The sequence below is a fragment of the Artemia franciscana genome, chromosome 1 (assembly GCF_032884065.1).
Source record: "Artemia franciscana chromosome 1, ASM3288406v1, whole genome shotgun sequence".
NCBI lineage: Eukaryota > Metazoa > Arthropoda > Branchiopoda > Anostraca > Artemiidae > Artemia > Artemia franciscana.
Genome location: NC_088863.1, coordinates 3,182,741 through 3,195,843, shown reverse-complemented (window position 1 = coordinate 3,195,843; position 13,103 = coordinate 3,182,741). Strand labels below are relative to the sequence as shown.

General features: G+C 34.7%; 1 protein-coding gene across 8 annotated transcripts in view; it reads right to left on the bottom strand.

Moving 5' to 3' along the window:
- LOC136043927 (uncharacterized) overlaps positions 1-13,103 on the bottom strand; it is a 141,005-nt gene that overhangs the window by 49,927 nt on the left and 77,975 nt on the right. The window contains exon 1 of one of the 8 annotated variants that reach the window (XM_065729042.1): positions 5,936-6,022. The exons of the other annotated variants lie outside the window; for them this stretch is intronic. The gene's annotated coding sequence lies outside the window, so the exon portion shown is untranslated. Of the gene's footprint in view, positions 1-5,935; positions 6,023-13,103 lie in introns of those variants that run through there. 8 annotated transcript variants of the gene reach the window in all.

The window sequence follows — 13,103 nt, the reverse complement described above, 5'->3', positions numbered from 1 at the left end:
AGTATTGCTATGGCACTGAGGTGAACAATTGGATATCAGTACTTTTTTTGGCAATCTGTTTTGGTTTTTGGGTTTACTTTTTCAGCAAACCAGGGTGGTCTTTACAATATTGTTGTTTTTTAGGGGATTTGTATAATAGAGAGTAAATGTAAGGGCTCTGCATTATATGACATAGCACCTCCTCTTTTCATCCTAAAACATTAAAATAAAGGCCAAAGTCTTTAGAACTTTAATAAAGATTTGTATCAAGTATATACTTAAAACTAAGTACAAGAGTCGAAAAACTCCTTCAAAGGTCGGAGTAATCATTTACGAAGAATAGATTTTCGAAAAATTGTTTATAAAAGAAGGCAAATAATTATGCGTTTATTTTCTTTAATCTAGCTGGTATAGATGGTTCATGGAATTCTCAGTTTGAAACAGTGGAACGGCATCGATTCACACGAGTTAACCACGGAAACGGATGTAACTACAGTATTACTTCAGAATTTCTCATTTTCTCAATACCAACCAGTCACAAAATATAGTTATGTTTTTGTATAGTGTTTGCATATATTTGCCCTTAAAATTGTCTAAACTGCTATATATACCTCTGAGGATTTTTATAATTATTTTGATAAATGCTATCGAATCATATGTCTACGATTAGTTGTTTATAAATCAAAATCTTTACAGGACAATTCTCTTACTTAATGCTAAATCTGAGTCAAATTTCATTTTTTTTATTTTTCTGCTCAACAGATTTACCAAGATTTAAAATTTGAATTGAATATTTGAAAATCTCAACATAAAAAAAAAACAATTAATAAGAAATCTACCACAGCTTGAAACCCTGAGAATTTAAATCACCAATATATACCTATCAAATACAAAAATAACAAACACATAATTATTTGTTTTTTAAGGAGTATTTCAACTCATATACTTAGTTCGAAGCTCATACCTACATGCATCTTTATTAGAGTTAATATTTTTCTGACGATTTTGGTCTTTACTCGACTATTTTAGGATGAATAGAAGAGGAAATACTAACGAAGAGCTCTAAACTGACAGGACTCTAGACTGACAAGACTAGCCATTATAAACATTCACCAAAATATTGAGGTAGAGATAGACCGTGTAATAAATAGATATGACGGTTATGGAAATACATAAATAGACTGTTCTTATAAAATTGTGAATTCTGTGACTTAATCGAAATACATAGAACTTTAAAAAAGTGGAAAGATACGCTACGTTGTTATGAAAATTAAAATTTTGATTAGCAAATTTTTGAAATTTTGTCAAAGTTGACACTTCTTACTAAAAAACTATTTTTAAAAAGAAGCAGTGATTAGTTAATGCTTTATTGCCTATACTTGAAATCCTCGTTTTAAATTCCTTCTATGCATTTCTATCCTTCGTTCTGTTTTAATTGTTACACCCCCAAAAGAACTAGAATTTAATGTTTAATACATATTTTACGAATATACAAGTTATATCTTTATCCTCATTTCGAACTCTTCATTACTATTAAATAAAAAAAACAAGTTTTTTTAACTGGAAGTAAGGAGCGACATTAAAACTTAAAACGAACAGAAATTACTTCATATATGAAAGGGGCTGCTTCCTCATCAAAGCCCCACTCTTTACGCTAAAGTTTGACTCTTTCTCTTAACTCGACTTTTTAAAACAGTAAAAAACTTTAGGTTAAAGAGCAGGGCGTTGATGAGGAAGCAGCCCCTTTCATATACGAAGTAATTTCTGTTCGTTTTAAATTTTAATGTCGCTCCTTACTTCCAGTTTAAAAAAAACTTTTTTTATTTAATTTCTGAACGTTTTTGAATCAATGCATGTTTTGAGTTGGCTCTCCGCAGATGAATAGTTAAAACAAAATTTGCATATTTATTTTTTTGGATAAATGGCTTTCTCAGAGTTTTGATCTAGTAGTTTTGAGAAAAAAAAAGAGCGGGAAAGGAGGCCTAGTTGCCCTCTGATTTCTTGGTTACTTAAAAAGGCAACTAGAACTTTAAATATTTTACGAATGTTTTTATTAGTAAAAGATATACGTAACTTACAAATTAGCTTACGTAACAAACTTTTGTATTCTCGTGTTTTTATTACGTATATGAGGGGGTTCACCCCCTCGTCAGTACCTCACTCTTTACACTAAAGCTTAAATTCTATCCCAATTCCTTAAGAATGACCCCTGAATCACAAAAGCCGTAGAATAAATAGTTGAAAGTCCTAAAAATACTTTAGCGTAAAGAGCGGGGCATTAGGAGCGGGTCAGCCCATCACATGCGCAATAATTTCTGTTCGTTTTAAGTTTTAATGCTTCTCCTTACTTTCAGTTGAAAAAACTTTTTCATATTTTTTTTTTTAATAATACTAGAAAATCCTGCGCTTCCTTCATGAAAATTTTCTTCCCCCACGACAAATTTCTCCAAGGAAAGTTCCCCCAACATTTCTCCCTCTTCTCAACCCCCCCAACCTAAAATTCCCCCCGAAAACGTCTGTACGCTTCCAAATAACCATTACTATTTGTAAGCACTGGTCAAAGTTTGTAACTTGTAGCCCCACCCACGGGGAATGTGGGGGAGTAAGTCGCCCCCAAAGGCATAGTTATAAGGTTTTTCGACTACGGTGAATAAAATGGCTATCTCAGAATTTTGATCCGGTGACTTTGGGAAAATAATTGGCGTGGGAGGGGGCCTAAGTGCCCTTCAATTTTTTGGTCACTTAAAAAGGGCACTAGAACATTTCATTTCCGTGAGAATGAGCCCTCTCACAAGATTCTAAGACCACTGGGTCGATACGATCACCCCTGGGAAAAAAACAAATAAACACGCATCCGTGATCTGTGTTCTGGCAAAAAATGCGAAATTCCACATTTTTATAGATAGGAGCTTGAAACTTCTACAATAAGGTTCTCAAATACGCTGAATCTGATGGTGTGATTTTCGTTAAGATTGTATGACCTTTAAGGGGTGTTTCCCCCTGTTTTCGAAAATGAGGAAAATTTTCTCAGGCTCGTAAATTTTGATACGTAAAACTAATCTTGATGAAACTTATATATTTGAATTCAGCATTAAAATGCGATTCTTTTGATGTAACTACAGTTCGTTACCACGAACTGTTTGATTATAGTTACTAGGCGGGGCCATAAAATTAAGCGACATACTAAATTGTTTGACGTATACAGATTTTAACAAAGAATGCATGACCCCAAAAGATGGTTCAAGACCAATCTTTTCTTGACAATAGAAAGCTTAACTCACTCGCAATAGCGGTCAGAAGTGCAAAGGCAAAAATTTATGCAGAAACTATTAAATATTTTTTTATAGATGGTGAACAGCTTTTTTTCTTTTTTTTATGGGGGTGGCGGTTTTTATTACCTACTATTTCTGTATCAATATTTTTATACCATTTTAATTTCAACAGATTTATTAGAACTTTAACCCCCACCAGATTTTAGATTAAATTTACGACTATTTCCACTACCTACCTATGACACAGAACTGTTGAGGTTCGCTTCAAATTGCAGGTATTTCTTTGTTCGTAAGTTTATCAAAGTAACCTATTATGCCCCCCCCCCCTAAAAAAAATACTGGATCCGCCCCTGCTATCACCCCTTCTCCCTGAATTGTGTTTGTTTTAACCTTGAATTTTTTTTAAAGAATAGGATTTTAATGATTAGTTCTCTAAAACGCAGAAGGTTAAGAATAAAAAATGACGGAAACACACTATACAATAGAAATTCATATTTTTTTCAGAATTATGGTAGAGCAATCGCAATAATCATAATGCGAATTCTGTAAGTTATATAAACTAGACATCAAGAATTCTTTTAGTGGCCTTTAACTGGTTAGAACCTCTACATATTTGACATAGAACAATATTTAATAAGCAATGAAATTTCTATCTGCAACTCCTCAAAGATACCTATGATAATATACCCCTTAGGCTCTTTATGTAACAAAATTGAATCTTTTTTTTTTGGTGGGGAGGCATAGTTTAAGAAATGTGCGAAGTAAAATTTATATTTAATGCTCAATTTTAACAAAAACCCACGATAACATCTTCAGTTTCTTTGCCTAATTTAGATGAAGATCTTTTACAAGGTTATTGTGTACAATTTTGAAACCAATAAACGAACAAAGATTAATGCTACGTCCTTAGTATTCTGTAAAAGTAACATGTTACTGAAAACTAAGCTTGCTTGAGTATTTAGGGAAAAAGATGTACACTAAAATTTATTTATTTCATGGCCGGTGAAAGACTATTGAAAGTCATTTAAATTAGCCCTTTCTTTTCTGCGGGCTACTTGGCGACTTTTCCTCGCCTAGCCCTGTTTCCTCTTCTAGCCCTATCCTAGCCATGCATCAAAAATGCCCAAAATAGCAACTATTTTGGCTGTTTTTATGAATTCTTTCCGTTCAAATAGAAAAATTACAATTACTTCAGAAGTAGCTTGGCTTTTATACCACAGTTCCATAAGATTTTTTTTCTATTTGGTTCTGAAGAGTTTCTATGATTCAAATTCTACTACTCAGATCCAAGGAAAAAACACCAAATGGACAATGAAAATTTATATGGAAAGCCAAAGTTATCACTAGAACTGTGAACTGTGCGGCATAAAGTTCACCTGACGAGGAACTGCGGCTCATTTGAGAAAGGACTGTCTCAGACTGCTTCCCAAATTAATAGTTGTTATGGGTGGCACATTCAATCAACTTTATTTGGTTTCTTCGAATGGAAAAAAAAGTCGAAACCCAAAAATGTCAAAAACCGTAAACTAATCTAGACCCATACTTCCATGAATTTTTAGGTGATCCAAAGGATTATTCAATAGCAAAAAAATTAGTCACAAACAAAAGTGACCAATTTATATTTGAAAGGGGGCAAACTTACTCTCATTTTCAAGAGACATTCAGTCAAACTTCTTGGCTACAAAAGTGTGTTAACTGAACGGAAGTTAGAAGTACCTATGTAATTGGGTCTTTTAAGGTCCAAAGTTCTCTGAGTTATACAAAAAAACGCAATAAATTTATCAATGATTCAGTTATTTATATTAATTATATATATTAATTATAAATTATTTCAGTCTTTTATTATATTGCTATCTTTTTGTTAGCCCCTCAATCAAAAATATAACAAGCCTCTCGGACTATACTTAACTATCTTAACTCTAAAAACACGTTAAAAACACATATATAGTTTTCTAGAGAACAACAATTACTTTAACAGAACCACTTTACTGAATAAAGATGTCGAAACGACCGAAGCTATCCTAAAAAGATTCACAATACAGGTAAAGTGGTCGAATAAGTTTGTTCAAGGGGAAAAGAGTGTCCCTATGTACTAGTCCAACCTAAATTCAGTCCTCTTTAATTAGTGTTGTTATAGTTGTTCTTTATGCTCTGTGACATTCTTTGACACCTGCCGCTCTTTCGTGGTGTTAAACTACTTATACCGAGCTAAATGATAATTATTTGTCAAAACACACACAAAAAAGAAGAGACATACCGCCAGATCTATCAATCATTGTAAACTACAATAATGTGCATAGTTCAAACCCAATCTAGGCACCCAGAAAATTGTTTTTTTTTTATAGTTTCTATATAATTAAAATTGTGTTTGGTAGTTTTGTGTAGTACCTGTAATTATGTAGTTTCCTTATAATACTTTATTTAAAAGATTTATTTCATTCAAATTTTTTTTCTTATTTTTTTTTTATTTGTCCTTCCCCCTCCCCCTCCCCAATATAGCCTTTTCACAAGTCACAAGCTATCACAAGTCTAAATATTAGAATTTGGGGGGGGGGTCCTGAATTCAAATAATAACTGGCAAATTGTATGAAAAAAAAAACACAGAGATCAAGGGGCAAATTACAAAAACTTATGGGACACAGACCTATAAACACAAAGACACTTTTCTCTAGAACACTACCTACTTTATCAACTTCGAAAAAAAAATCACTTCACTGACAAACAGAAACCATAGTTCAGTATCAAAACGAATGAACCTATCCTAAAACGAGGCACACGAGCAAGTAAACTGTTCAAATAATTTTGTTCAAAGGAAAAAGAAATGGCGCCTGTGCAGGGAGCAAGAAGAAGCTGATGAAACTGCCATGCGATTCGAATATCGTATATGAGTATTTCGCTACAGGTTGCGCTAATTATAATCATAATCAAAACTGTTTTGTTCCCGAGACACGCCCTCCTTCCCAAGCCAAATACATTAAACAAAAAAGTAGAAAAAATTAAAATGATTATAAGTGTGTTAAGCAACAACAATTGGTAGTCTGTAACTTGGCTAGAAAGTGATTGAGAATGGTGATTTTTTTAAACAAGTAAATTGCAGAATGTATACCCTATAAAAAATTGCAGAATGTATACCCTGTATAACTCTAAATACAGGGTATATATATATATATATATATATATATATATATATATATATATATATATATATATATATATTCAAATATACATTCTCAAATATACAATGTGGTACTTAGGAGTTATAGCTACAACACCAAAGAAGTGAAGTTAGGTTAATCCCTATGAAATATACCTAAATTTGATTAAAAAAATAATATTTTAGTGACAAAATTATGGAAATTAAACAGAGTTACGGAAAGCAAATTTATTATAAAAAAGAGAACTTATTTTGATATAATGGCCTGAACGCATTATATTAAATACATAACTTAACCATCTCTATATCTTAAATATTCAATTAAGGTATACCTGCATATTTTTTGTCTCACTCGGGCTAAGCTGATTTTCTCCGGGTGAAAAATTTCCTTTTCAAAAACCCAACAGATGGCGTGGCTTCGTAGATTTGCGTTCCGTACTCAAAACATAAGTGGTAGTTTTCATCAAAATTAAGTCAAATTCCAATTTTTTTTTAAGTTGAGCTCCAATTGTGTGCTAGGAAATGGACGTACCCGGTCTGATTATCCCAGTTCTGCTGCAGTTCTGTGAGAATAATTATGTAAACATTTTTTTATTTTTTATTTTTTACGTCCAGACTCATTTTTTCATTTTTACTCATTATTTATTTTTTACGCCCAGAGTCATCTGCTGGCATTTATTTTCAGCAATAAAATCTATAAACGGAGGTCTCTGATTTTCTCGAAGTTTGATATTCTTGTCTGAAGACAATGTGACTCGCGCTCCACTTTTCATCTGACTTTGGCAGTTTTTGGTCATGTTTTTTGGCGGATTCTTCTTTTTGCTTTGCTGTCTTCTTCGTTTGTTTTTTAGTGTTTTTTCTGTCTTTGTATGAACACCGCCAAATGTACGAAACCAGAGTGATAATGCAGAAACTTTTTCAGAAAGTGTTGACGAAGAAGATACTGATTTTGGCACGGCAACATCAAATTCAAAGGTGCAACGACTGATCTGGAAAACCACTATATTTATAATAGATGTCCTAGATTGTGGAGTAAGTCCATAGCCAGTTGGATGAGAAGAACTTGTGGAAAAATACAATGTGTATTTTGATTCGGGCTTTCATGAACTTGTGACAGAACAAACTAACTTGTACTCTGCCCAAGAAACAGGAACAGATATTGGTACTACTGCTACGAAAAAGGGAAATTCATTGGAATTCGTATTGCTATGAGTTCCTTCGAGTATCCATAGCCAGTTGGATCAGAAGAATTTGTGGAATACTTCAATGTGTATTTTGATTCGATGGTTCATGTACTTGCGGCAGAACAAACTAACTTATACTCTGCCCAAGAAACGGGAACGAGTATCGGTACTACTGCTACGAAAATAAGGAAATTCATTGGAATTCGTATTGCTATGAGTTCCTTCGAGTATCCATAGCCAGTAGGATGAGGAGAACCTGTGGAATACTTAAAGGAGTATTTTGATTCGGGCTTTCATGTACTTGCGGCAGAACAAACTAACTTATACTCTGCCCAAGAAACGGGAACGCGTATCAGTACTACTGCTACGAAAATAAGGAAATTCATTGGAATTCGTATTACTATGGGTTCCTTCAAGTATCCCTGATATCGTACTTACTGGAGTAGCCAAATTCTCATGCCACTTATAGCTGACACCTTGAATTTCAACAAATTTTGATGACTTCAGAACTCTACAAAAATGCCAAGGATCCTCAGACTCTGGATCGGCTGTGGAAGGTGCAACGTGTCATTGACCAAGCCTGCAAAAATTCAGGGTATCACACCTTCTGAATACATTTCGGGTGATGAAAAAATGGTTCCTTACACTGGAGCCCTAGACATAAAACAGTATATACTTGGCACACCAATCCGATGTGGTATAGGATCTTCATACTCTGAAAAAGCAACGGCGTCATCTTGGTCTTTGATGTCTATCAAGAAAAGAAGAGTATCCTTACTGACAAACAGAAGTAGTTGGGATTAACCGGAAGCTATTGCAGTGTATAACTGGTTTATGGACGGAGGCGGTAAACCGACAATATGGTTTCGTATTATGGAATCTTCAATTCGGTCCAGGAAGTGGACACAGTATCCTGTGTTCCACTTGATTGACTTGGCGGTAGTGAATAACTGGCTTGAATACACACAATTTCAAAAGGCCCAAAAGTCAAAGAACTCTATGGATTCCCTGACTTTCCGTCTAGAGGTGGCCGAGTCTATGGTTATGAGCAAAGAGGCGACACTCATGCGACGAGGGAGGCCACGTTCGGTCCCCTTGACCAACAACAAGGAAGAGAAAATCAATGGCTTTTATTGTTGGGCCGTACCAAAAGGAGATGGCAAAATTCCGAAGACCATGTTCTGCCGTAGAAGACGGCTCTTTTGCCTATTGGCCTGAAAAAAAAAACTGAAATTCAAAACAGGTGCAAAAATGCCCCATGCGTCACGAAAACCCGATTCAGCCGCACAATATTCCAGGTCCCGTTATGCCTGGAGGAAGGCAGAAACTGCTTTCTAATTTATCTTTTTTACTCCTAAATAATAACGTGAAATGATATAAGAATGTATTTAAATGAAAAAAGAATGTAGTAGGTAATCTTGGTTCTCACTTGTTGACTTAGTATTTGAATACATAAACAGTCATTTTGTCCTCAGACAAGTACATTCAAAATCAGGCACAACAGGAGGAGCGGAAATCCTGAGAAAAATACAGTATCATCTCGTTGTTTCAGAAGCCCTAAGAAGAGCAGTTGCATAATTTTCATCCTTTCCAATAAAATTCGAGAAAGAAAGGGTTAAAAGACATTGATTGGAGGTTGTGCAGGGCGCTTAGCCCGAGTCCAAGCTTTGTACTAACTCCTTGCAAAAGCAAGGTAGGTTCTGACTGGCTCGAGTCAGTGCAAAATCTGAATTAATAAAAAAAAATAAAAATCCTGGGTCGTGGTTAATCACCTATAACTGTTTGCTCAAGTTCAATAATGTCTTAGCTCGGAATCAGCTGAGGATTGTTTACAATGTTTAAGTGAGATTGAACAAGTCTTATAAAAAAAAAGTAAAATTTTCATTGATACAGTAACTGTAGTGCTTGAGTTAGCCCAAATTTCTTTTTAATAGTCTTAACTTGCAACCAGTAGTTAAAATTTAGGCGGTAGTTTCGTAACTTGGGATCTCATAATCTGACTGTTAATTTTGGGCAAGGTTCACATTCATATTAAACCTTAAGTCTCCTAAGGCTATTAAAGTCCCCTTAAGACTTCCATAAATTCTTTGCCAATTTTCCTTTTGGCTGCTCCCATCTGAACCTTCACAAGTGCTCCAAGATCTTCTTAACAATATATTTTTTAACTTCCTTTTATTTTGAACAATTTGACAACTGTACCGCCCAAACGTTTTTTTAATTTTATTTGATTTTCATTGAAATATGATTGTCCAAGCATCTCAATACATGCCAAAATAGTGATTCGTAAACGTCGCTTTTCCGAAAGGAAATTATCGTGTTCCAATTTTAGAAGATCTTTGATCAGGAATATGCAACCAAACTAAGATGATAAACAAAGCGAATAATTTATTCGGGAGATTCAACAATAACAATCCACAGAAGTTCATTTCCAATTTCTACAAATATAGACTTTACACCAAACATACAAAATTTATCTGGCTTCATGGTTTGAATTTTATTCAAGTTTTCCTAGACTAGAATGGTTTCTCATGATATTACCACAAAACCTACAAAGAAACTTAAGCATAACATAAAGCAATCAGGGACATAATTTTGCTATGGGGCAGTGGGAGGGGAGCAATTGCCCCTTCCTGACCTCAGTTTACCACTCTAGACTCCACCTTGCCCCCCTCCAGCTGAAATTTAGTTTTCCAAAAATCTTGTCAAAACTAAGATAAGTCTGCATAATTCAAACATCCATAGAGATTGGTTAGTTTTCTTTAGTACATATTTAACGTTGCATTTACTATATAACTCATTTTAAGTTTTTACTGTCATTTTCACTAGATTTCGGAAAATTGGCTCTGATTTTGCCCCCCCCCCCCCAGGATTTTGACAAAATTACGCCAGTGAAAAAAACCCACCCCCCTCTACAAGAATTTTGATTGTTTTCTGCAATTATGGTGTCTAACGCATTAAAACAGGCAAAATTTACAAAAACAATTAAATACAAATAAAGAAGAATACGAAAACTCCAGAAAGGGCTGGATCTCACTGATTTAATGCTTAAATAGATCCCAGCAAGGAAACAGTACATATTAATAGATCCTATAGAGCAGTGGTTATAAAGAAAGAATCACGACTGTACCCACCTCCCCCTGCCAGGATAAAAGTAGTCACTTCCATAATAGCGGACATCTGTTTTTTTTTTTTTTTTGTGTCATCAGGTTCAAAATGTGATTTTATCAATAAGTATCATACATTTGCACATGTCCTCCAAGCAGAATTGAGAATTGACAATATTGATGGCAATTAAAACATCACCTTAAAACAGTCGCTTTGGGATTGGTTTTTTTTTTTTTTTTTTTTTTTTTTTTTTTTTTTTTTTTTTATTGCAAGCTAACCCAAGAAAGTCATTTCATATATTTGTCAACATATGTCAACAAATGTTTCACAAGAAATTATCTAAAATCGAGTTGTTCTGGGCAGCAGTTGAGTCAAGTTCAGATCAAACAGTTCGTGGTAACGAACTGTAGTAAGGCTCAATAGTAACCAAAACTCCAAAAAATTGAATTTTGATATCAATAGCTACATAAAAAGAATCGCATTTTAATGCTGATTTTCAATATATAAGTTTCATCAAGTTTAGTCGTAGCCATCAAAAGTTACGAGCCTGAGAAAATTTGCCTTATTTACGAAAATAGGGGGAAACACCCCCTAAAAGTCGTAGGATCTTAACAAAAATGACACCATCAGATTCAGCGTATCAGAGAACCCTACTGTAGAAGTTTCAAGCTCCTATCTACAAAAATGTGGAATTTTGCATTTTTTGCCAGAAGACAAATCACGGGTGCGTGTTTATTTGTTTGTTTTTTTTTTTTTTTTTTTTTCCCAGGGGTCATCGTATCGACCAAGTGGTCCTAGAATGTCGCAAGAGGGTTCATTCTAACGGAAATGAAAAGTTCTAGTGCCCTTTTTAAGTGACCAAAAAAATTGGAGGGCATCTAGGCCCCCTCCCACGCTCATTTTTTCCCAAAGTCAACGGATCAAAATTTTGAGATAGCCATTTTGTTTAGCATAGTCGAAAATCTTAATAACTATGTTTTTGGGGATGACTTACTCCCCCACAGTCCCTGGGGGAGGGGTTGCAAGTTACAAACTTCAACCAGTGTTTACATATAATAATGGTTATTGGGAAGTGTACAGACGTTTTCAGGGGGATTTTTTGGTTTTGGGGGTAGGGTTGAGGGAGAGGGCTATCTGGGAGGATCTTTCCTTGGAAGAATATGTCATGGGGGGAAAAAATTCAATGAAAAGGGCGCAGGACGAATCTGGTCACGTTAGAAAAAAAACGTCAAATTAAGAGCTTAATATACAATGCTGGGTGTTCGGAGCCTCTCTATTATGGAGTATAATTTGAAAATAACACAACTATACGAGCGATAAAACATATATACCACAACCATAACTCAACTAACGAAAGAACTGCTAAGAAATAACACAACTATAAAGCGAAAACAGGTGAAAACTAACGGGAAAATAAACGAACTAAGAGGTGGAAGGGGCCCAGAGAAAAAATAAAATCCTTTTTCAATTTTGAGCCTAACTTCCGCAAAGGAGTAATAATGTCAGAAGCCCCGAAATACCGAATTATTTTCTTTTCAAACAGTTCGTGGAAAGGAACTGTAGTAAGGGGCGACCCGGCTCAATAGTAAACGGAACTCTAAAAAACGGAATTTTGATGCTAAAAGATACAGCAAAAGAATCGAATTTTTACGCTGATTCTAAATATATAAGTTTCAATTAATTTATTCTTTGTCATCAAAAGTTACGAACCTGAGAAAATTTGCCCTATTTTGGAAAAAGGGGGAAACATCCCCTAAAACTCATAGAATCTTAACGAAAATCACACTATCGCATTCGGTATATCAGAGAACTCTATAACAAAAATTTCAAGCTCCTATCTAAAAAATGTGGAATTTTGTATTTTTTGCCAGAAGACAAATCACGGGTGCGTGTTTATTTGTTTGTTGTTTTTTTTTTCCCAGGGGTCATCTTATCGACCAAGTGGTCCTAGAATGTCGCGAGAGGGCTCATTCTAACGGAAATGAAAAGTTCTAGTGCCCTTTTAAGTGACCAAAAAAATTGGAGGGCAAATAGGCCCCCCCATGCTCATTTTTTTCCAAAAGTCAACAGATTAAAATTTTAAGATAGCCATTTTGTTCAACATAGTTGAAAACCATAATAACTATGTCTTTGGGAATGACTTACTCCCCCACAATCCCTGAGGGAGGGGCTGCAAGTTACAAACTTTGACCAGTGTTAATATATAGTAATGGTTATTGGGAAGTGTACAGACGTTTTCATGGGGATTTTTTGGTTTGGGGGTGGTGTTGATGGGAGAGGGCTTTGTGGGAGGATCTTTCCTTTGAGGAATATGTCATGGGGGAAGAAAAATTCAATGAAAAGGGCGCAGGATTTTCTAGCATTACTATAAAAAAAAACAATGAAAAAATAAACATAAAACGTTTTTTC